Below are 26,128 nucleotides of genomic sequence, written 5' to 3'. Positions count from 1 at the left end.
TGCCAATATATATATAAAATATACATTTTAATTATCCTTGATTAACTAGACTATCTTACAACCTATAGGGAAAACAGTAGAAAACTAATAACAATGCAAATGTCTCTTGTCTATAGTAATGGGATGATTCTTTTTCACAAAAGAGCAAGTAAAAGCTAAGGCTGTAGCTCAATGGCAGAGCACTTGCTTAGCATGGCACTGGGTTCAATTCTTAGTGCCAAATAAAAATAAACAAAGGCATTCTGTCCAAGTACAATTACAAAAAAGTTATATATATATAATTTTTTATATATACTTTAAATATATATATATTTTATATATATTATATAAAATATATATATATTTAAAGTATAAGTTATCTTGTCTGGAAGAGTTAACAGTTTTTAGAAAATATATATTTTAATTATACATGGGCATAATGCATAATACCTTTATTTTACATATTTATTCTCATGTGGTGCTGAGGATCAAACCTGGTGCCTCACACATGTTAGGCAAGTGCTCCACCACTAAGTTACAATCCCAGCCCTGGTAGAGTTAAAACTGATTTCTAACTTTAAGATAATACCAAAAGATTACATTTTATTGACCTATAGAATATTAGCTAATTTATTTCTATCAAGTTCATTTCAGCATTTCTGGTAGCCTATTTTATATCTGTTATTTAAATATTTCTTTGAACTGGTTTTGTTAGAATACAATGCTGCATAGACATGTGCAAGGAAGATTGGGAAAGGAAATTTTGACCCTGTTCCTAGACTGCCCGCAGCTGACTATTACACCACACAGGGACCCAGGGATCATTTCTTGTGGTCAGAGAGCTCCTTGTCAATATGGAGAAAATGGATATAATATATGCTAGAAAAATTTCCAAGATGGTGAAATTGGCACAGGTATACTAAGCCATGGTGGGAAACTGCAGTGACTGCCCCAAATGCATACTACATGAGAAGGGAGGTTCCCAAACCAGACATAAAACCTGTCCTCTTATAAGACCCCAAGCCAGTTTCAAGGACTGCTCTACATACCTCAGAGTGTTACTTCCATTTCACTAAATAAACTTTTTATGGTTTTCTGTGTCTCTCAACTGAAATCAATCTTTTGGAAAGACAAAAACTGACAAAACCTCTGTGAAGTAACTGTTTTAATATATTATTAGTTTCCTTATTAATTAATGAGTTAAAGAGGCTATTTAATTTGTTTTTTTGATTTTATATTTGGTAAGAGCCATAAGTATACCTGTTAGCTGCCAGGCCTGCATTTTTAGGGGCAGGCTCTTATACTTTACAGGACTGGAGGGGCAATATGCCTTGGAAGTTGGATTTTTATGTGTTTTTTTTTGTTTGTTTGTTTTTTTGCTTTGTTTTGTTTTTCATTTTAATGGAGGCCCTTTGGAGAGACTTACAAGGAACCAAACAAAATCACCAAGTCACTCATTTTTTTTTTTTAGGTGACTTTAAGTTTACTATGCTTTTTATAATACTAAATTCTTGGGATGTGATACTGGTCAAATTTATAATTGTTATATTGTGTGCTTGTATACATGTGTAACCCCAAATCCCATCAGTATGTACAACTACAATACACCAGTAGAAATGTGGAAAAAAGAAAATAAAACACTTCTGACAAATAATACTAAATGCTCCAGCCAGAAGCATTAGTGTCTGCCATTTTTTTTTTAAATGTGATTTATGACCTCAACTGGGCATGCTCAGGGATATCCCCACAGTTGCATGTTTGATGATGAGTTTTTCCTATATGGATATATAAATTTCCTCAAAAAGCCCCTTTCTCTCTTTGCTCACAGGAACACTGCTTTGAAAACTATCCCCAGTTCTCTCCTCACTTGCTACAATAAACTCCCTCCACTATTTTATTTCCTAGTTGCACTTACTGGCTTTGCACTCACCAAGAGGCAAACTCATTGTGTTACATACTTTTTTGAAAATTATAGTCCAGCAATGTGATGTAATTTCTTTTATCAGATGTTCAGATAAGGCTTTTCTGGTTTGACAATAATAAAAACACAGTTGTAACCATGTTTCCATTTTTTCTCCTCTACACAGATGTAACACAAAATTGTCATCAATTTTTCAAACTCTCACTCCAAAAATCCTACTCCAAGAACTTTTATTAAACTTATTTGAATCCTAAATAAATAGCAACTTTAACAGAATTCCTGGGAAAAATGTGAAGCAAAATATATATATATATATGTATATACATATATATATATATATATATAAAATAGAGTATGCATAGAGAAGACTCTAAATTTCCATAAATCCCACTTAGATTTTTAGGTAGTTTTGAGAAAAATATTGACTATTATTTATCTCACATCTATTATTTCCTTTAAATCTCCAGGCACTTTTCCCTCATTTTGAATTTCAGTGCAAATTGGTTCATTGCCTGCTCTCCCCATCTTTTTCCCTTCTAGATCATTCTTCTAATCCCACCCCTCATGGTTTTCTTGAGTCACATTGTATTCTTTCTTACCACTGAACCACATCCCTTGCCTATTTATTTATTTCTGTTTTAAGACAGAGTTTCACTAAATTGCTTAGGGCCTAAGTTGCTAAGGCTGGTCTTGAATTTGTGACTCTCCTGACTCAACCTCCCTATCTCTGGGGTTATAGGTGGGCACCACCTTGCCACACATCACACTGTATTCTTGGGTTCCCTCCCACTAACATTTAAACAAAACAAGGCAAAATTTTAAACAGAGCACAGAAAGTCCAACCCACTTCTTCCATTCTAATTCATTGCTCATTGGAAGAGGAATGAAGTGATCTTATCTTGCTAGTTGGTATTGCTTGGTAAGTGGTGTCATTTTCTGGAATACATCTAGATTTAGGACAAATAGAGCTGCTATTAAGTATGTTAACACTTGGATCACTGTGAAGTTCTGGAATGAAGTGGATAAAAGTAAAACAGAATATATCTTTCTTCATCTGTTCAGGCCACTATTTTGGAGGCTGTGAATCCAAGATCAAGGTGCCAGCAGATTTGGTTTCTGGTGAAGACCTGTTTTATGGTCCATAGAAACCATTGTCTTCTGGCAGTGTCCTCACATGGTGGAAAGGGTCAGGGGTCTCTCTTAGGCTCCTTTTAGAGGACACTAATCCTATTCCACAACTATTTGCTCTCATGATCTAATAACTACCAAAGACCCTGTTTCCTAATTTCACCCCCTTGGGGGCTAGAATTTTAACATACAAAATTATGGGGTTACAAAACATTAAATATATAGCAACTATGAACTATTTACAATAAATCACAATGAAATAAAACATCAAAGAAGTTATAGGAAAGTAATAGAATAAGTAAGAATTTTAAAATATCTTGTATCAATCAGCAGTGCCGATCAATAATAATTAACCGTGGCAGTTAGAGATATTAACTTTAAAATAACATTGGAATATTAAATATTGCAATGTTATCTATTTAAAATGACTTTCCTTTAAAATTTGAATTTGATATCACCTCTATAGTTTAACATCTTTCACATAGCTTCCCGTATTTTAGATAAATAACAAACTTTAAAATCTTGAGGCACCCTATTCTTTCAGCTTTATCTTGTAGCCATTGCCCTTGCTCATGATTTGAAGAATGGAAGGATGAGGAGGAGGAGGGTAAAAGATACTTTGTCAGCATACAGCACTTGCAGATCCTGTCTCCTTCCAGGATAGCATTAGAATTGGCTAAGCCTATATATGCAGACATAAATTCCTTAAGTAACAAAATGCTTAATTTGCTTTTGAGGAGAAGCCTCCAGAATTCACTTAAAGATGCTTTGAAACTGGCTTTTCAAGAATGCATGTGCACAGAAGCAGCCAGCTCATCTTGTCCTTGATCTTTTGACATCACAAATTCAAAATCTTCTCTTAGAATGTGTCGGGCTCCCCTCCACCCCCTGCCCCCGCAAGAAGTGCACATCCTGTAAAGGGACATGGTGTCTATATACACTGGTATGAAAGAACCAAGACTTTCCCCTTCTCACTACCCAGTCAGTAAGCACAGTCTCCTTTTTCTCTTTTTATAAATTCTCCTGATACCAACTGATTTCTTGATGGTCAGCTCACAATTAAAGAATCCCATGCCTAGTATTGACTTCTAATACCTGGCTTTGAAATGAACCCTGTTTTCAAAGGATAATCATTTATTTATCTTTAATAAAAAGAAATTCACTTTGGACACACTTTAATATAAATTCATTAATTAGGCACCATCTAATTTCTTATTAATTTTTATAATTAATTCTTATTTTCTTATTAATTTCCAATTTCATAAGAGGCTTTGTTTCTGCCTCCACATGCCAGGCAACCGGGAGTGGAAGTCAAGGATACCACTCCCTACCAATCCCCACTATGGAGAAATTGCAGACAATGTGTGTGTGTGTGTGTGGTTGGGGAAGAATTATATGATGTGGGTGAGTCAAAAAACTGCTGTACCCCAACCTGATATGGCTTGCTAGAAAATGAATTCCACTATTAAGAATTTCTAATCTAGGGGTTGGGGTTGTGGCTCAGTGGTAGAGCGCTCGCCTATCACGTGTGAGGCCCTGGGTTTGATCCTTAGTGCCACATAAGAAATAAAATAAAGGTATTGTGTCCATCTACAACTAAAAAATGAATATTAAAAAAGAATTTCTAATCTACTAAAATAAAACCTGAAATAAGATTAAGACCTGAATTTGGGATATGGGGATTGGTGAGAAAAGATGGAAAAGGCTATAAGATTGGATGTTGTTCAGAGATAATAAACTTGGACAGGACATCAAAACAGGGGGATTGATGAACCCTAGAACCTGGGAAAGGAGAGGTGATTGGTGGTGTGTATGCAAAAAGAAGGCATACAGAGTACTCAAGATAAACTTAGTCCACTCTTTTTACCAGAGCCAGGAGTGCTCTGAACCTGGGGGAGAGAGGTTCTTTGAACATAATGGGGAAAAGCCTGTATCTGAAAGTATTTGCTGAGAAGGATGGTCCACAGACTTTCCCTGACTGCTCAAAATAGTTCAAGAACCTGTGAGGCTTAGCCCTTTTCTTGTTATTAGTACTTTCCATACTATGTTTTCCTTATCAATGATCTTTCTAAAAAACTTTTCCAATTTATTCTTTTGACAAAACTTTTATATCTTTGCAGATCTCTGATACTATTTTTAAATATATACTCCTCATGAAGTCTGTCCTATTTTTCAGGGACTTTGAAGGAATGGGCTACTTAGAGAAAAATATCTGTAGTATAAGGTACAACTAAAGACAAGACCCCTACTTCAGCTTAGAATATCATGGTGGATTTGCTGAGAGCATTTATGGTGCATTTAAAATCTGCAAAATATTTAACTAAGACACTCACCAGTTTTTGCCACCATGCCAGAGAAGAATGAAAAAGAAAAAAAATGAAGGTATTATAAGCATGATGGTGTGTTATGCTGCTGCCTTTTCTCTCAGGCTATTCAATACCAACCAACTTCAGTTCATCTTTTCCCAGGAAGGATTGTTTGTAAATTGCATTAGGATGATTCTGGATTCTCAGAAAGGCTGGTCTGTCTGGACTCCTAGAGGCAGCTAGAGAAGCTCTTGTTTTTAATGTCATGATAGTTTCTTATTTATTTAATATGTCGGTCAAAGTGGGAAATGGCTAGATATTTGGACATACAGCAGTATACAGTAACATCTCTTTTTGTGTGAAGGACTTTAAAAGGGAGAGTACCTTGAAGTGCCTGATTTGGAGAAAGAGGTGTGTGTGTCTGTCATCAAGAGCTCTTAACTGTGTGCTTAACATTCTGCTGCAGATGTTTTTTAAGCATTCTACTCCATATTATTCCAGTTGTGTAGTTTCAGATTTTAATGGAAACAGTATAGTTCAAAATATATTCAAGTGCTCACTTCAGCAATACAAATACTAAAACTGAAATGATACAGAGATGATTAGCATGGCTCCTGTGCAAGGATGATATGCAAGTTTGTAAAGCATTCCACATTTGAAAAAATATTAAAAGTATTTTAGTGATTACAGAGCAGTCTAAATTCTATTTATCTCTACATTTTGGAAATGCTAGAAAAAAATAATTTATTCTCTACAAGACTGTTTCACACTCTGTCAAGAATGTTCAAGAAGAAAGAATACAGTTTCCATTTGTTTCTAAACAATCAAATAAGGGCTGTTCACTTATTTTGTTGTCAAATACAAAAAACCAAATATACTGTGCTTAAAAAAAAAGTCAATGCAATGCAAAGTGCTTTTAGGTCTAGCTACCATTTTTTACACTTTCCTAAACCCTTTCATACTTAATTTTTAATACCTATCCTAAGATATAAATCTTACTTGAGAATATAATAAATCTCCACTATTCAGGTTGTTTAGTCTATTGTTATTTTGCTTTATTTATTGGCAGGTGGCTACAATTTGAAGAAAGTTTAAGAATTTAAAACACTCTGAAAGAAAGGCAATTAAATTTCTCCTCTCTAGTATTTCATTAACTCCTTCAGGCTAACAGAATCCTATTTTCTAGATTACCTTTTTCTAGTAGACACCCCCCAGACCCCATAACAGAGGTTACAGTGACATTTCAGGGAATAAACTGAACACTGAGGATCACTGTTGAAAGTGTACAAAAATCAATCAAGAAATCACTCACTTAAGAGTAGTCAGGTTCAAATGACAAATTTGAGCCAAAGCCTACTGGTACGAAATCAGGAGATTGCTCTCTTTTGAGAAGGGTATGATTTTTTTTTTTTTCCCCAGAACAACTTGATATGGTGTATCAATTTACTTTATTATAAAAGTAGAATTGTTTATCTAAAGTTCCTGAGTATCAGGAAAGTTTTGTATCCTGCATTATTATTACAAAGTGATGTAAATATTATATTTCAAAGTTTTGAGTTTGCTGGGATTAAGTGGAGGGTAAGAGTGCTCAGAATAATTAGTTGTCACTTTTAACTAGCCGGACTGGGCTTAGTTGCAGTTTGGGGACTTTATGAATTTTCTGGACTGGAAATTAAAATTTTTGGAGTGGGGCTGGAGATGTAGCTCAGTAGAAATCATGTGTTTATCATATGCAGTACCTTGGGTTCAAATTCTAGCACCATATTTTTTAAAAAAGGAATTAAGAAGAAGAAGAAAAAGATAGAAGAATGTTGATAGAAAGGCCCAGCCACCTAGCTTAACAGACAAAATAATTAGAATAGTGAACCTTTGTTAGCTTGCTAATGACTACTCTCTTTCAAAACCATCAAAATCTTTCCCTTGGCCATCTCCATGAAAGTGTTCTGTCACTTGGGAGAAGTATCCATCTCCTTTAGAGAGAATCTCTCTAATAGAGAAGATAAGTAATTTTAAAAATCCTTTCCAAACAAGAGGATTTTATTGGGTTTTATTTTCTACAGTTTCCATTTCAAAAAATGATAACATTTTGGTGGTGTTTGTTTAAATATAAAATAATAATGTTGAATATATATATATATTTTTTTTTTCTAAAATCCCCTTCTCATCATCACATAAAACAGAAGATAAATACTTCTCTACCAACTGACATTAGAGTCTAAAATTGGCATTTAATATGTTCAAATTTTGGACTAAGGCAATAGGATCCTGTTCCAATGTAACTGAACTATTGGTACTTCTATAGTTCATTAGATTGTCCAAATCCTTAACATTGAAGATGGGAACCAAAATACATTTAAGGTTCAGAGCAGCCTTAGAGAAGGCAGCACTGAAATGAGTCCCAGGCAGTTATGGGAAGAGGGACTGGGGTGCCCTCCAAAAGAGAGGGAGAGCTTGTATCTCCTTTGATTTTACAGCTATGGCATTTATGCAATGCCTTGAAGGATTAACTGGGTTAAATGTGACAGGCTTTTCTAATTGTCCCTGGGGGCTCCAGAATATGTCATCTGAGATGGAATAAGAAGAGCTAGCTGATCTGAATTTACAAATTGCCAAAGATCTAGCTGGCTCTTTTCTGAGCTGTTGGATATGTCTAAGTCAGTTTTCTGGCAGCTATGTAGCATGAAAGGCTGACTACCATTTTTGCCAGCATATTTACTGTCTTCCTCTTAAAAGATTTCCAAACATCCTCTAGGGTAGAGAAATGACATAGTATACATCATAATGTAGAGATTTCGCTGTAGACTCTCCCCATAATTCTTTTTGGTTCCAGGGATTGAACCCAGTATCGCTTAACCACTGAGCCACATCCCCAGCCTTTTGTATCTTTTTATTTAGAGACAGGTCTTGCTGAGTTTGCTAAGTGCCTTGCAAAGTTGCTGAGGCTGGCTTTGAACTTGAGATCCTCCTTCCTCAGCCTCCCAAGTCACTAGGATTATAGCTATGTACTACCATGCTCGGCTTTTTCCCCATAATTCTTTTGCATTCTACTTTCATAATACACTTTGAAAAGTTTAAAACCATACTATTAAAATCAAATAATATTCTGACATTGATTTTTAGTTTTTAAGGTAATATATTCTCATACAACATAAATCTTGACTTTAAAATATTGAAAATCCATGTTTAACAGAAAAACAAAATTTTATAATAAAATAACAGCATCAAAAGGTTAAATAAGTTTTTGAAATAAGATCATGTACCAAATGAAAAAGTGGCTATTGTCAGGGAGAAAAACATGGGAGAATATTTTCAAAAGGGTCTCAAAGAACAATTTTTCTCAGCATATAATTTCTTGTATCAGTATTTAAATGATTAGTTTCTTTCCAGGAATATTTAAACTAAAAGTCATAATGGCCAATAATAACAATAAAAAGCCCAAATCCAAACCAAAGAAAATAGATAGCTTCAACATCTCATTTTCTGAGAACTGGCTGTGTACAAAACACTGTACTAAGAAAACTACACAGATTATCTGACTTTATGCTTATAACCATTAACTACTACTACTACTTCTTCATCACACCTTCATCATCATCTACTCTGGTAAAGATGTCTACATTTTCTTAAAGCCTGAGATTCTATATTTAAACTTGTTTCTGCTAGATAGAAGGAAAAATTCTTAGCAAGGGTGATTCATGTGAAATTAGTTACACAGTGTTTTTGAGTAGAAACGGTTCTAACATTTATGAACTTCATAGAATCACAAATACAAAAGAAATAATAAAATAAATTGGAATAAGCAAAATGAAAGAAAACAGCAAATTTAGCAAAACTCTAAGAAAGCATCAATAGAAAAGATCCAAAAAGAAAAATTTAACCAAATAACTGAATGTTTTAATCAACTTTTTTGTGGCTGTGACTAAAAAATCTGACAAGAACAATTTCAGAGGAGGAAAAGTTGATTTGGGGCTCAGAGTTTCAGAGGTCTTAGTCCACAGAAGGTCAACTCCATTGTTTTTGGCCAGAGATGAGGAAGAAATCCTTGTGGAAGGGTGTGGCAGAGGAAAGCAGCTCAGAACCTTGCACCAGGAAGCAGAGAGACTACTCTGCTCAACAAGAACAAAATATATTCCCCAAAGGCACACTCCCAGTGACCTACCTCCTCTAGCCACACCTACCTGCCTACAGTTACCATCCAATTAATCCCTATCAGGGGATTGTACTGATAAGGTTAAAGGCTCTTATAACCCAATCATTTCACCTCTAAACTTTCTTGCCTTGTCTTAGACATAAGCTTTTGGGGGATACCTTGCATCTAAAACACACACTAGGTTACTAGAAAGAAGACTATGAAAGCAACAGAGTGATCTGAAGTGATTATTTCAAATATCTCAAAGTTATTTCAGTGCAGGCATGTTTTCATTCACTAATTTAATCAGTGAACATTTATTATTAGGTCTGAGGATGTAAGGAAGGAAAGATACAATTTCCACCTTCTTTGAGCTTACTGGCCCTGGAAATATAGACACACAAGAAAACAACTGCTTTTAAAAAGCCAAATCAAACAGAAAAACTATTCCTGAGAAAGTCTGGGACGTTTTTAGAGAAGCAGCATCCAGGTAGCATCTGGGATAGAGGAAGTACCATATGCCAAGTCACTGAGGAATGTAACAGCAGGGTTAGAAACTAACGTGCAGCTATGTCGATGCAGTAGAAAGCAAGAGGCAAGAACTGTGGGAGCAAGAGGGGACGAGGCTGGATAAGAGATGATGCTTAATATGGCAACATGGGGCCAGATCATGAAGGGTCTTTATCATGCCAGGGAATTGAAATATTTAATCTGTGAATGGTAGAGAGCCATCAAGAATTTTGAATGGGAATATGACACAATCAGATTTATATTGAATAAATATCCTGAGTCCTTACACTCTGTTGGCAGTAGGATGACTATAGCTAACAATACAATTCAAAAAAATTCTGTATTTTAAATAGCTAGAAGAGATAATTTTGACTATTCTTACAGAAAATAAATGACAAAAATTTAAGCTATTGGATATACTAATTATCCTGATTCAATCATTACACAATACATACAGGTATCACACTATAACATCATACCCTATAAAGATGTACAATTATGATATGTCAACAAAGTTTTTGAAAAATAACCTGTGAAGGAGCTAGGGGTATGGCTCAGTGGTATATCATTTGCCTTGTATCTACAAGGCCTTAGATTTGGTGTCTAGTACACAAAAATCCTCTGGAAGATGGGTGGAATTGAAATAATCTTGGTCATAGATGATGAGACCCTTGTGAGCTACACCAATTGTGCTGGTAAGCTTGGAGATATCACTTTCCAGAGGAAGAGTCAACAGGTTTTAGCCATTGATTGGAGGGAAGAGAGGCACAGGGAGAAATTTATGATGTCACCAAAATTACTGGCCTGGGCACATGGGTATCTATTAGTATCATTCTTTGAAGTAGAAATAAATGAAAGGAGATATCTCTTTCACGTGTTCTCTATCTTATCAGACCTAACAGACCTATTTCTTCTTTTTTCTTTTGTGTATGTTTATATGTGCAACCCTGCTGAGTATCAAACCCCAGGTCTGACTTGAAAAGGTTAAATATGTGCTTTACCATTGAGCTACATTCCCAGACCCCCCCCCCGCACACACACATGCACGAATATTCCCTTGACTATTCTGAAAAATGTATAGATAATATAACCAACACACACATATATGTATATGTGTGTGTGTGTGTGTGTGTGTGTGTGTATACATTTAAAAACTTGAATACAATGGCTCAATATTAAGATAAAGTGTATATAAAAGGAAAGAAATTGTGGACAAAAAAAAATCTTTATCAATGAATTTTCAGGCATAACTAATGATGTAGGCAGATGTTTGGGCTTATATGTAAAGTCATTGTCAGTGACTCTACCATACATGCAAACCAACATGCCACCACGATAACATGCCATAAAATCTTGGAAGAGAGCTCATTTTGGTTGCAGTATTGGAGAAGGCTTCATGAAGCTGAAGACGTTTCAATGCAGCTTTCAAAGGAGGATAAGCATTTTGAAAGGTAGAACTAGAGGGAAAAGGATATTTCCATTATAGAGAAAAGCACAGAGAGAAAGGAAATACAAGGTGAACTTCAGCTTTGGCCATGGTGGAGGCTGCATAGAGTTGGTGTAGAAAGCTGCAGAATTAAGTAGTGGCTGGTGTGAAGTATGTGCTGAAAGTCTACCAAAGAGTTTAGGTTTTACTAATCCTAGTTGAATTTATAGCTAGTATTGGTGAATTATTTACATTAATCATCATTATGCACAATTTTGTTTTGCCATAAATATCAAACAGAACCCCTTTAGGGTAGCCCTGCCCAAATGTACAAACAAATGAGATTTTATTGTCCAAATTGATAAAGCTGCATTAAAGAGAATTTGAAAATAATGAGTAGATTTAAAAATAGCTTTTCAGGGGCTACAGTTGTAGCTCAGTGGTAGAGCACTTGCCCAGCATGTGTGAGGCACTGGGTTCCATCCTCAGGACCACATAAAAATAAATAAGATTGTTTATTTTATGTTGTCCTGAGGATGGAACCCAGTGCCTCACACGTGGAAAGCAAGTGTTCTGTCACTGAGCCACAACCCCAGCCCTAAGTTTAATAAAAAAAAAATAGTTTTTCACATAATGTTTTAAGTGAAAGGATCAAGTCTTTTGTGTTTTTCTTCTGGAAAATAATGTGGGAAGAGGGCATTTATGATCACTGCTGTCAGTGATAGCAAGAGAAGAGTAAAACTCATGTAGATGATAATGTCAGACTGAGAAGAAAATGAATTCCGCTAGACAATTTTCTAAGACACAGCCCATGTTAATATTCTATCTTTTAAGACACATAGACCAATGGTATAGAAGACACAAAGACAAACACACATCCGATTCTTGACGAAGGTGCCAAAAACATACATGGGCGAAAAGACAGCCTTTTTAACAAATGGTGTGGGAAAACTGGCTATCCACACGTAGAAGAATGAAACTAGATCCTTTTCTCTCACACTGCACAAAAGTCAGTTCAAAATGGATCAGAGACCTAGGTAGGAATTAGACCAGAAACTATGCAATTCTTTGAATAAAACATAGGGCCAACACTCCAGCATATATGCACAGGCAAAGAATTTCTCAGGGCGAATCTACTGAGTTAATAAATGGGATAGCACCAAATTAAAAAGCTTCTGCACAGCAAAGGAAAAATTAGGAATGTGAAGCAAGAACCTACAGAATGGGAGAAAATCTTTGCTTGATACTGAAAGAAGATTAAAAGAACTAAAAAAAACTTAACACATTCCCCCAAATCAAATAACCCAATTAATAAATGGGCAAAAAATTAAACAGACACTTCTCAAAAGAAGAAATACAAATGGGTAACACACATACATGAAAAAAATGTTCAACATCATTAGCATTTAAGGAAATGCAAATCAAAACTACACTGAGATTTCTTGTCTTACTCCAGTCAGAATGGCTGAACAATAATAAATGCTGGAGAAGATGTGGAGAAAAAAGAACACTTTATACTGTTGTGGGATTATAAATTAATACAACTTCTATGGAAATCAAAAGACTAGGCATGGAATCACCATAGAACCTAGCCATACCATCCCCTGGTATTTGTCCTAAAGAGTAGCATATGCATAACCATGTTTATGGCCACATAATTCACAATAGCCAAACTATGGAACCAACTAGGTATCCATCAATGCATGAATGGATAAAGAAAATGTAGTGTGTATTTAATATATCTATGTATATATATGTATGTATGTATATAAATGAAATTATTCCATTTTCAGGAAAATGGATAGAACTACAGACTATCCATTATGTTAAGCAAAAATAAGCCAGACTCAGAATGTCAATGGTCATATGTTTTCTCTCAGATGTAGAAACTAGAGAGGAAAAAGGAAAGGGGGGTTGGCAGGGATTTCATGAAAATCTAAGGGAGATCAGTAGAGAAAAGGGACCAGGGGATGGATGCAGGGGGATGGGGAAAGAGCTGGGAGTGATTTTGTCAAATTATATTATTATATTGAGTGCATGTATAAATATGCAACAATAAATCCCATCATTATGTACCATAATGCACCAATAAAAATTTTGAAAGAAAAATTCTATTCTTTTAATAACAGAAGTTTCCTTTTTAAAGTTTAAAGCTATATAGTATTTAAATAACACTGAGAAGTTTGTTAATTATCCTAGCTGAAAACAGAAGTTCCAAACAACATTCTTTTGAGAAAAATAATCTTTATTTTATTTCATTTTAGCCTGAAATGTCTCGGGGGTTTTCAAAGCCATTTATACCTTCTCATCAATTGTCCATTTGGTAAAGCAGCTAGCCTAGAGGATTCAGGAGTAGGACCGCATAAACTACTTCCACAAATTTTAAATCTCATAAATAACTGAGATACAGTTGATGGTTGCTAGGTTGCAGTCAAATTCCATTTCATTCTATCCCATTATAATGTAATTTAGGTTTGCTTGGTTGTTGTTTTTTGCTTCTTTTTAATCCAACAGGGAAAAGCTTCTGATGATTGAACTGCCATATTTAATAGTACCAATTCTAAGCCAATGATTTTGAGGTATTTCATGCCATTTCTTTTCATATCTTCAAACTAAAGAATGTATAGGATTCCCAAACTACCCACACCACTGATAAAAGAAAAAGAACGGAAGTGAGTATGGCCTGAAATTTGGTCCCAAAGTTACTCAGATTCAAGACATCTAGTGCAGAGGGCACTCAACTAAGTTAAATCAGTTTCTCAAGTTGAAATCTACCAGGTGTGAATTAAGAGTCAAAACTAAAATATTATAGCACCTTATCCTAGAGCCCAAGAAAACCAGGAGGGTTCCACATTTAGATGTCAACTCTCATTGTTGGTATCTAGAGTAAGAATCTGTAATCTACAGGAAGCAAACCATAGACTATAGCTGCTGGACTATATCCAGCCAGTCATCTGTTTTGTAAATAACATTTTGTTGGAACAAAGTCATTCTCATTCATTTTATAGCATCTATGGCTGTCTTTACCCTAAAAACAAGAGAATTAAGTAGCTACAAAAAAGACTGGTCTAAAATATCTACTGCCCAGCCTTCTGTATGCTGACCCTTGCTCTAGAATATTATACTGAGAAGCCTCCTTTAGCCTCAAAAGGAAAAAAATACTTCTGAAATGATATACACATGCACACACACATATGGGAATATATGTATAAATTCACGGAGTAGGAATTCTATGCATTTATCAGCCTTTGCTTTATCCCTATCCCAGAATTGAAAGCAGAGTGATAGGAAATGAAAAGATGTAAAATAGAAAATTCAGCATTAAAACCAAAGCCTCAGTATTTCTACCAGCAAGGGAAAGGGATTGAATAGTATTTCAAAGGAGTTATTGTCATGGATTCAGGAAGTGATATTAGAGAAAAGAGATGCATTATTACTGGGGTTGATCAAAAACTTGTAAATTCAGCTGGGCATGGTGGTGCACTCCTGTAATCTCGTGGGAGGGATTTGGGAGGCTGAGGCAGGAAGATGGCAAGTTGGAGGCCAGACTGGGCAACTTAGTGAGACTCTGTCTAAAAATAAAAAGTAAAAAAGGGTTGGGGATAGAACTCAGTTGTAGAACATCCCTGTGTTCTATCCCCAGTCTCACAAAAGAAGCAAATCTTGCAAGTCCAAAGTCGATCAAAGTTAAAGAAACACAGCACAGTGGTAGGAAAGAATTCACCTTCCTTTGAAAAAGTATGTTCACATACATACACATGTATTCACATACTCAGTTCTCCCCATCACAAAGCTACTGATCTCCTAGGCATAATGATACCACTTCTTCAAAGTAAAATACTGGAGGCAGAACGGGTATGCAAAGACAATCTTTTTTTTATTTTTTAATTCTAATTTGTTATATATGACAGCAGAATACATTACAATTCATATTATACATATAGAGCACAATTTTTCATATCTCTGGTTGTACACAAATTTCAAGTCACTGATTGTACATAAAAGTATTTTCACACCATTTGTGTCTTCATACATGTACTTAGGGTAATGATGTCCATCTCATTTCATCATCTTTTTTACCCCCATGCCCCCTCTCTTCCCCTCCCATCCCTTTGCCCTATCTAGAGTTTGTCTAATCCTCCCATGCCATGCTCCGCCCTCAACTCCATTATGAATCAGCATCCTTCAGAAAAAATATTCAGCCTTTGGTTTTTGAGGATTGGCTTACTTTGCTTAGCTTTATATTCTCCAACTCCAATCATTTACCTGCAAATACCATGATTTTATTCTCTTTTAATGCTGAATAGTGTTGTGTATGTGTTCCACATTTTTTTATCCATTCATCAACTGAAGAGCATCTAGGTTAGTTCCACAGTTTAGCTTTTGTGAATTGTGCTTCTATAAACATTGATGTGACTGTGTCCCTGTAGTATGCTATTTTTAAGTCCTCTGTGTACAGACATATATTTGTTGATTGAGGGGCAGGATAGCTGGGTCAAATGACGGTTCCATTCTAAGTGCCCAAAGAATCTCCATACTGCCTTCCACATTGGTTGCACCAATTTGCAGTCCCACAAGCAATGTATGAGTGTGCCTTTTCCTCCACATCCTTGTCAACACTTATTGTTGTTTGCATTCTTGATAGCTGCCATTCTGATTGGAGCGAGATGAAATCTTGGAGTAGTTTAGATTTGCATTCCTCTAATTGCTAGAGATGATGAGCATTTTTTCATATATTTGTTGATTGATTGTATATCCTCTTCTGACAACTGTCTGTTCAGTTCCTTGGCCCATTTATTGATTTTTTTTATTGGTGTTAAGGTTTTTGAGTGCTTTATATATCCTAGAGATTGGTGCTGTATCTGATGTGCTTGTGGTAAAGATGTGCTCTTTATTCACTTCACTGATTGTTTCTTCTACTGAGAGGAAAGTGTAAACAGTGTGAAGTGAAAGCAGTATTAAGTATGATAGGAAATGAAAGCTTTTTAGTTTGAATCCATTCCATTTATTGATTCTTTATTCTAATTCTTGTGCTATAGTAGTCTTATCAAGGAAGTCAAGGCCTAATCTGACATGACGGAGATTTGGACCTACTTTTTCTTCTAACAGGTGCAGTATTTCTGGTTTAATTCCTAGGTGCTTGAAACAATGGCCAGAGCAATTAGACAGATGAAAGAAATTAAAGGGATATGGATAAGTAAAGAAGAACTCAGATTAGCACTATTTGCTGACAATATGATTCTATACCTAGAAGACTCCAAAAATTCCACCAGAAAACTTCTAGAACTAGTAAATGAATTCAGCAAAGTAAAAGGATATAAAATCAACACTCATAAATCAAAGGCAGAACACTAAAGAAAGAAATTGAATCAGTATGTATTTCTAAAATGAAAGGACTTCACTAAAAAAGAAAGAATGCCATTATTGAGATCTAAAATTTAATAATAAAGTATGATCATAATTTTATTTTAAATTATGCACAACCAAAACCAAAAAACAATATATATATATAAATTATTAATTGAGTGCTGGGATTGTACCTTTATTTTTTTTTCATTTTTTAATAGTATTCATTAATAAGACAGTATGGAGTGGGCCAAGGTTTGTGACTCAGTGTTAGAGCACTTGCTTGGCATGCATGAGGCACTGGTTCAATCGTGGAAACACATAAAAATAAAGAACAAAAAAAGATAGTATGGAGTAATAGTGAATCTAAAAGATGAGGTTCTTTTTTCTAGTTTAAATAGTACTCTGTATGCCAATTGATTAACAATTATCATGTATTTTAATGAAATATAAGCACAACTTTTAAGAATAAAGGAAAAATGGAGAGAAAAAAAAAAAAGAAAGAAAGAAATTGAAGATCTTAGAAGATGAAAAGCAGAATTAATATTGTCAAAATGACCATACTACCAAAAGCACTATACAGATTTAGTGCAATTCCAATCAAAATCCCAATGACATTCCTCATAGAAATAGAAAAGGCAGTCATGAAATTCATCTGGAAAAATAAGAGAACCAGAATAGCTAACGCAATCCTAAACAAGAAGAATAAAGTAAGTAACATCACTATACCAGACCAAACTATACTACAGAGCAATAGTAACAAAAACAGGATGGTATTGGCACCAAAATAGACTTGTCCAGAATAGAGATGGTACAGAATAGAGAACACAGAGACAAACCCAAACAACTACAGTTATCTTATATTAGACAAAGGCACCAAAAACATATATTGGAGAAAAGATAGCCCCTTCAATAAATGGTGGTAAGAAAACTGGAAATCCATATGCAATAAAATAAAATTAAATCCCTATCTCTCACCATGCACAAAACTCAACTCAAAGTGGATCAAGGCAATCTTTATCTAGTAGTCAGTTGCTATTTGTCTGAAATGAGAGTAACTGAACAAAGTAAATATATTCACTGTTCCCTGGATCCCAGAGCATTTTCTTGGACCCCATTGCAGAGAGTGGGCTGTGCCCTACTCTCACTTACTCCATGATACATGTTACAGTAGTTTTCAGGCTATCGCTAGTTGCATTTTATTTATTTATTTTTAAGTATCTGGTTTTTTCGGTGTAGATGGACACAACACAATGCCTTTATTTTTATGTGGTGCTGAAGATCGAACCCGGGTCCCACCCGTGCTAGGCGAGTGCTCTACCGCTGAGCCACAATCCCAGCCCCTAGTTCCATTTTATAAAGCAATAGTTCACTATGGACTGTTTCACTTTGAGCACAAGCACCAAGGTAGAATTATCCCGTACGCTGTTTGTACAAGTAAACAATCACCATTTGCACAACCACCTTTAACAGAACCATAACATAAACTGATAAATTGTGCTAGTAAATAATGGCCACCTGTGAACTCATCAAATTAAAACAGTAGCACATGAATTCATGGGCATACGAGCCCTATAATCTGAAAAACCAAGCCCATGAGCTTATCAAACACACCAGATCATTGGATGAAGCAACCGCCTCACCTGAGACCCATAAAAGAGGAGCACCTCAAGACTGTTGTAGGCCCACACACCAATCTGTCATCAAACCCAGTGAACACGTCACAGATTCCAAAGGTGAGAAATATCTAACTCAGTTCCTGGGCTTCAGCTCAACTCCCTCTTGTCATGGGCCTGCTTGATGTGGCTCACTTTAAAACTGTCTGCCATCTGGACTCTGATCTAGAATAAGTTCTACGCTCTGACACTCTGAGCACTGAACAAGTTCTTTGTCTAGTCCAGCTGGTCAGTAATCTTATCTGACCACCTAGAGTGACTCTGCATTTATATCTGCTCTTAGTAAGGCTTCCTAGAACCCTGTGGTTATCTTCATTCTCTCTTAGCCTTTCTGGAACCTATATTTATCAATGTGTAAAATGTGATATGTGACTTATATGTTGTAGATATTAGCAATTAAGAGTGGAATAAAAGAAACCCACAGGATTGCCTGTCCTATGGCTACCAGGTAACATATGAATCCTTAGTGAATTGTAAAGATGATAGTGGTGTAGCTTGTGAATCATAATTATTATTTAATAAATTCTGATATTGTGGAAAGACACGAGTGTTTGGGCTACGTTAATGCATACCTTGCTCAAGACAATCATACTTTCAAAACACAACCTAAAAAAAGACAATCCAAAAGTGTCTGAAGACTTTCAGAATATCTTAGAGCTGTTTGTCAGTTGAAATGCAAGATCAAATGCTATTTGTCAGTGGAAAGATACAAATGATTCATTGATAAGCAAATTAACAAAATAAGAGCTGCTGAGTAGCTAACAACATGCCTTGAGGAAGAAATCAGGCGATAAGCTTAATTTCTTTATTTGGCATACTGACAAAAGGGAAGCAATAGATGTAATATATCCAGTCTTCAGTAAGCCTTTTGATACCATTTCACATGACATTTCTTTTCAACAAGCTGTTAATACATAGCTTGGATCACAGTGCTGTCAAGTGGCTGAAGAGTTGCAATCAAAGAGTAGCTATCAGTGACTTCTTGTCATCCTGAGGACATTTATCAAGGGGTGTCCATCCATAAGGGCTGGTTGTGGGCCAGAGTTATCCACAGGGTGATGGAAGGGAGAGCAAGTTCAATAAATTTGCTGATAACACCAATCTGGAACAGCTGCTTACACCTGGCAAGACAGGAATAGCTTTCAATGACCTTGATTAAGTCGGGCTGGTAGAGTGAGACAGAGCCAGGATGCCAGGCCAAGACACAGTGGATTATGCAGGAAGTCTTATAGTATGTTGCAGCAAAATTCGGCTGTGTTTTATTTTCATTTTTTTTCTGAAGCACTGTAATTAATTAACAACTCTCCACGATGCCAAGTGGTTTAGAGCTACTTTTATTACACTAGTTTCCTAATTTGCAAAATGGAGACTCAGAGCCTGTCTCAGAACATTCTTTTAAAATTTAAATAACCTCTGGAAAATGCTTGCCAGATAGACAGTGCTGAAGGTTAGTCTCCTTTCTCCTATTTTCTGACTCTGTTCTAGTAGGACCAATACTGAGAAGGGAAATCCCTGATAACAATATAGAAATTCAAAAGGAGAGGAAAAAAATCTTTCAAATAACAAAAGCATTCACATTAAACCTTAACCCACCCTCTGACCTACCAAAAGAATATACCTCAATAATATTTCACCCATCAAGTAGAATACCTTTGGAAGGATGTTTCAAAATTATACTTTTAGTTATAAGAATTTTAGGAAATTCACATTCAGCAATATGGAAGGCAGAGGATTGTTTCTTCTTTTTTTAAAAGATAGGTCCATGTTCACAGAGGGTCCTGCATGTTTTATTTGCTTTATGGATTGTCAGAAGGCATGGTTTTAAAAAATCAGCACTTGATAATAACTCCAGAGCAAATGTTTTTAACCCTTTTGGGGACTAAGTAAGTTCTTAGAGAAGAACAAAGGTGTAAAAGAGCCAGTGGAACATCTGGAATACGGGTTTATTCATAAGTCCTCATCTAAGTCTAGACAGAGTCAGAACAGGTCCCAAGTCCTGTTCCTCTTAATGTAACTGAACAGACCCTGGTGCTGGCATGGTGGAACAGCAGGCTAAATAATGAGAAAGCTGGCTGGCGTTCTTGGTCAGTCTCCTTAAACACGAACCAAAATACATCCTTAATTCTAAATATTCTGGCTTGAAGAAGACGAGGTGAAAAGTGTGCTCCAAATTCCCTAAACTCAACTGAAGAAAACAGAGAGCTAGTCAGAAAATTCAGCTGTTGGCATTTAACATTCCCCTCCCCTCATTCTTAGTTTATTACTTTTATTTCACTGGAAAAAGTTGACTAATCAAAAGAGAGTTTTGCCACATTCCCATTACTAAATACATCGACCTATCTGCATCCACTTCCAAAACTTTCCCATTTTTTTTCCTGTCTAAATCCAACTTATGCACTGATTTACTCTAAGCTCTGCTGTAAAAACTGCCTGCTCTGTTGGATCATTCTCATTGGCATACACATGTGTCCTTAACTCTTCAACCTAAAAAAAAAAAAAGGTCAAAAACCCTTCCGAGGTCCGGCTCTAGCTAACACAGCTAGGATTACATTCTTTACTGCCTGTATCTCAAAACTCCAAAAAGATACGTGTATATTTTTGTCTGCAATTCTCCATCGATGTCACTCTTGAATGGATTCTAATTACTTTTTGTTTCCTCTACTGGAATCAAATTCCTATTAGCAAGATACTAATAACCTCCATACTGATAAAAATGATGATCAAGTCTTGGTCCAGTCCTTGTTTTATTTTTATCCTGTCTGTAGATCACTTTCTCTATTATTTGAAACACTTCCTTCACTTGTCCCTGAACACCCTACCTTCTCTGGGGTTTTTTGGTACCTCCCTCACTGCTCTCCTCAGTCTCCTCTGCTTGATGTTCCTCTTGTTCTAATCTCTGAACATTGGAGTGTCCAAAGACTCTGGCCTCAGGTTTCTCCAATTTCTAGATCTACCTCCTGGGAATTTTTGTATGGTTTAATAACTACATAGACCACCTATTTACTAAAAACTTCCAAATATATATTAGCAGCTGAGACCTCACCCCTGAATTCCATACTCATCAACATAACTAACTTCCTTCTTGACATTTTCCCTTAAGTGTCTGACATTTACACATTTATCAATGTGTAAAATGTGATATGTGACTTATATGTTGTAGATATTAGTAATTAACATGTCAAGACCAGATCCTTGATCCACATTCTTCCTTCAATTGCTCCTTTCCCAGATTCCCATTACAATAAACCCAATTCTATTCTCCTACTTCACATCCCTAAACATAGAGTCAAACTTCACTCTTTATTTTTCCATTCTTCTGGCTCTACATTTTGAAATATATCTAGCTCTACTGTTCCTACTGTCATCATTACCTGATAGGATTTTATAGTAGTCTCCAAGTGGTCTTCTCTTCCACAAGTTTTTCTTTTTAACCCCTGTACCCACCTGTGAGAGTAGCCTAAGGAAGTCTTCTAAATCTCAAGTTAAATCATATAAAGCTTCTGCTCAAAACACTTCATTTACTCTCCATCTCATCCAGAACAAACTGCTGCCTTTTCCTGGATCCTCAAATTTTGTATACAAAATTTCCTGGGAATTTCTCTGGTTTCATCTCCCTCCAGACGTACCATCTTCTGTGCCTTCCCGTCACACCTTTTAGTACTTCTGCCCCAGAGTCCTTGGCCTTGCTTCTTTTGGTGCCAGGAACCCTTCCCATTCATAAATATGCATGGCTCTCTCATTTACTTCTCCATTCAAAGGTCACTTACTCAAATCTGCTATATGAAATTGCACAAACCTACCTCATCTCTTCAATCTTTAGCCTAAAGCAGGGGAGGGGGGGGGAGTAAACTGCTTTAGTCCTATTCTTAGCACTTATCACCATCTGATTTAATTAAGTTCATTAGTTGTCTGTCTCTTTCTACTAGGATATAAGCTCCATGAGAGCAGGATTATTATTATTATTATGTGTGTATGTGGTCTTTTAGTCACCACTTTGTCCTCAGCACTAAGAACAGTACTGTGCACAGAGTAGGAACTCAAAAATATTTGTTGCCTAAATACTGCCTGTTGAAAGAACTGAAAACTGCAATCTTCGCTTCAGGAGATTGAGCTAAAACTAAAATTACCTGGAATACTATAATATACAAACTTTATAAATGTGCACAATAAACATGAATTCTTGATCAAAAATGTTCTTTCATGTATTTTTTGTGTGTGGGGGAGAGAGGGGGGGTGGGGATTGAACTCAGGATCTTGTGCATGCCAGGTAAATGCTTTTCAACCGAGTTATATCTCCATCCCCTTGACCAAGAGTTTTTGTTATGGCCATTACTTATAAAGATAAAAATGGCTTCAGTAGTTGTTGTAGTCAGTTTTTTTTTTTTTTTTTTTTTGCTACTGTGACTAAAGGATCTAACGAGAACAATTGTAAAGGAAAAAAATTTTATTTGGAGGCTTACACATTCAGAGGTCTCAGTCCATAAAAAGCAGCTCCATTCCTGGGGATTTGAGGTGAGGCAGAAAGAAGTAGCTCATGTGATGATCAGAATTCAGAGACAGAAAGAATCTACTCTCTAAATACAAAATATATAGCCCATAGCCACACCTCCAATGAAAAGCCTCCTCCAGCCACGTCCCACCTGCCTTCAGTTTCCACCCAGTTAATTCCATCAAGGATTAATTCACCCCTTAGGTCAGTGTTATAACCCAATCATTTCTCCTCCAAACTTTCTTGCATTGTCTCACACAGGAGTTTTTGGGGGACACCACAACAATAGTGTATTAGTCCAGAGAAATAGAAACAACAGGATGTACATATGTAGAGATCTAAAGAATTAGCTCACATGATTGTAGAAGTGTGGTGAGTACAAACTCTGCAGTGTGGTCTAGCAAATTGGCGACTTGGGGAAGAGTCATTCCTTCTTTCTCAGAGATGGTTGGTCTTCGTTATCTTAAGGCCTTCAACTGATTAAATGAAGCCCTACCATATTATGGAGAATAAGCTACTCAAACCCCAACAATTTAAATGTTAACTTCATCCAAAAAACACCTTCACAGAAACACCCAGAATATTGTTTGACCAAATATCTGAGAACCATGTCTCAGCTTCATTGACATATAAATTAGCTACCACATAAGGTTATATAGATATATATATTTGGATTTATACCTCCCTTGTCTCTTCATTTATTCATAAGGTCTCTGGACACACTGGTTTCAGGAAAGAAGGTGATCAGTAAATGTGAGTTGATTTTCAAGTAATAAAGCCAAGGGAACATGCTGAATGCCAATTAAAATTACTCTCACCATTAAAGTCCTTTGTTATATTGGGGAAACACTGCTAAAGTCCTCATTCAATTGCTTTACTAAAATAGGTCCTATTTAATTATGTATGCCCTTTGAACATGCTGAGTTGAAAATAGAAGTTCTACCAATATCAACACTTCTACTGGAAGACCTTTACTATGGTATTTCAACAATGGCTATTTTTTATCAAGAAATACTTAACCAATTAATAAATTTGATACCCAAAAAACTCTGCTTTTAGTATAGATTCAGAAGGAACTATCAAAATAAGCAATCGGGGAAATATCAGCCCTAAGAATAGTCATCCTATCAGACTGGCATCAGTAGCTCTAATTTTATATGCCTATTTTTTCACTTGGATCCCTGATACATTGAAATTCGCATATGAGCTTAGGTCACCCTGCCATTTGAGATTTAAAAAAGAGTTGGCTTCAGTCTCTGTCATCTGTCCTGTGGGAAGTATCTCTCCCTGATATTTTCACAAAGTTTTTAGCGCTCGTGTTTCTATGGATATATCTGTTCCCACTCTGCTGACCTCTTATGTTCAATTTTGTCTGGTCCTCTGTATTAGTCAGGGTTCTCCAAACAGAGAGAACCAATAGGATAGATGGATGAGAGGGAATTTCTTCAGGAAACTGGCTCATGAAATTATGGAAGCTGAGAAGTTCCATGGTACACCATCTGCAAGTTGGAGAACCAGGGAAGGTGGTAGCTTCTAGTTCTGAAGGCCTCAGAACCAGGGGACCCAAAGGTGGACTCTTAGACTGAAGTCAAGGGTCTCAGAATCTGGACCTCTAAGGTTTTGTTCTATCCAGGTCCTCACCCAATTGGACTCTGCCTGCCCACAATGAATAGGTGGATCTTCTATATCAGTTCACTGATTCAAATGCCAGTTTCTTTGAGAAACACCCTTACAGATATATCCAGAATGAATGTTTTATCGCTTGAGTATCTTTTTATCTAGCCAAGGTGACACCTAAAATTAACAATTATAGCCCCAGTGTTAGTAGTTAGTCCCTACTTTTCATTGCTGTGACCTGAGATAATCAATTTCAAAGAAGCTGGATTTATTTTGGTTCATGGTATCAGAAGTTTCAATCCATGGTTGCTTTGCCCTATTGCCTGGGGCCTATAGGGAATTGCTGGAAGCACAGAGAAAAAGGAAGGAGCCAGGGTCCCAATATACCTTTCAAGAACATGCCCTCCAGTGATCTACTTCCTCCAATCAGGTCCCATCTTCTAGAGGTTCCACCTCCACCCAATAGCATCATCACCTGAGAACCAAGCCTTCAATACATAGGCCTTTGCATAACATTCCAGATTCAAACTATAACCACCCCCAACCTTCTCTCCTGCTTTTATCTCCATTTCACATATTATCTGTGCTGTGTACTGACCCAGATGTGAATTACAGATCCCTCTCCTTCTTGAGAAAATTACACAGATAAGGAATTTGAGTGCATAGCAGATTTTATTAATGATCTGGAGAAGGAGAGTGGTTAAATCACAGTTAAGGCAAACACATTAGAAACATATTCATACACACACACACACACACACACGCATATAATGGCTCTAGCCACCTGTCATGGCTTGTTTTCCTCATCTATATGTTTCTCTGTTCCCTTCATTGCTTGATCCCACCACATTTCTGTTATTTCTCATTCAGTGCAGTTCTGTCTTCTGCTCATACCTTCAGAGCCTCATCTTCCCTCTGGAAGAAATCTTTCAAAGTACAATCTTAAACCAATGGTGACAGTGCTGTCAGTTATTAAAAGTTTTCTCATCTGCTCTCTGAAAAGGTGACCTTGTAAGTTCTGATTACAAATCTCTCTTTCCCCCCTTTCTCTCTCTCTCTCTCTCTCTCTCTCTCTCTCTCTCTCTCTCTCTCTCTCTCTCTTTCTCTCTCTCTCTCTCATTTTCTCTTTCTCAGTATGAACCATCATGAACTAAAATCCTGAAGGACTTTTTGAAATTTTTGAAACTTCATCATTTCTTTGATTCCATGACAAGCATTCCTTTTTAAAGACTGAATGTCCTCTTTAAAATCTCACCACGAACTTCTTATACCTGTAAGGAGATCATTGTGTAAAGTCTTTGTACTATGAAGCAATTATAATGTCTCAGTAGATTTATAGATAGACCTGTATTTCCAAAAATATTACCTATTCTACTATCAAAAATTCTCTGCTTACATTATTTATATCATTCTATATTCAGAAAACTAGAAAGCAGAGTCTCGGTGTCTTACTGGAAAATTGCAGAGGTATCAAAAAATAAATGAAAGATGCTTACATTTGAACATCCCTCAGTAGCTGAGGACTATTTGGGTACCTTTGGCTACATTGCTAACAATTAGTTATTGGTATACTCAAAGACTTTAGTTTAATAGTTGCTCAA

The 26,128-nt window shown here is 36.2% G+C and overlaps 1 non-coding gene across 1 annotated transcript; it reads left to right on the top strand.

Annotated features, from left to right (window-relative positions):
- Nucleotides 1–5,886: 5,886 nt before the first annotated feature.
- LOC120892182 (U6 spliceosomal RNA) lies at nucleotides 5,887–5,993 on the top strand. The gene has a single exon (XR_005736835.1). It is a non-coding gene; the product is annotated as a U6 spliceosomal RNA (small nuclear RNA).
- Nucleotides 5,994–26,128: the final 20,135 nt, after the last annotated feature.

The sequence above is a fragment of the Ictidomys tridecemlineatus genome, chromosome 2 (assembly GCF_052094955.1).
Source record: "Ictidomys tridecemlineatus isolate mIctTri1 chromosome 2, mIctTri1.hap1, whole genome shotgun sequence".
NCBI lineage: Eukaryota > Metazoa > Chordata > Mammalia > Rodentia > Sciuridae > Ictidomys > Ictidomys tridecemlineatus.
The sequence above is the reverse complement of the archived record's forward strand: the minus strand, read 5'-3'. Positions and strand labels throughout refer to the sequence as shown.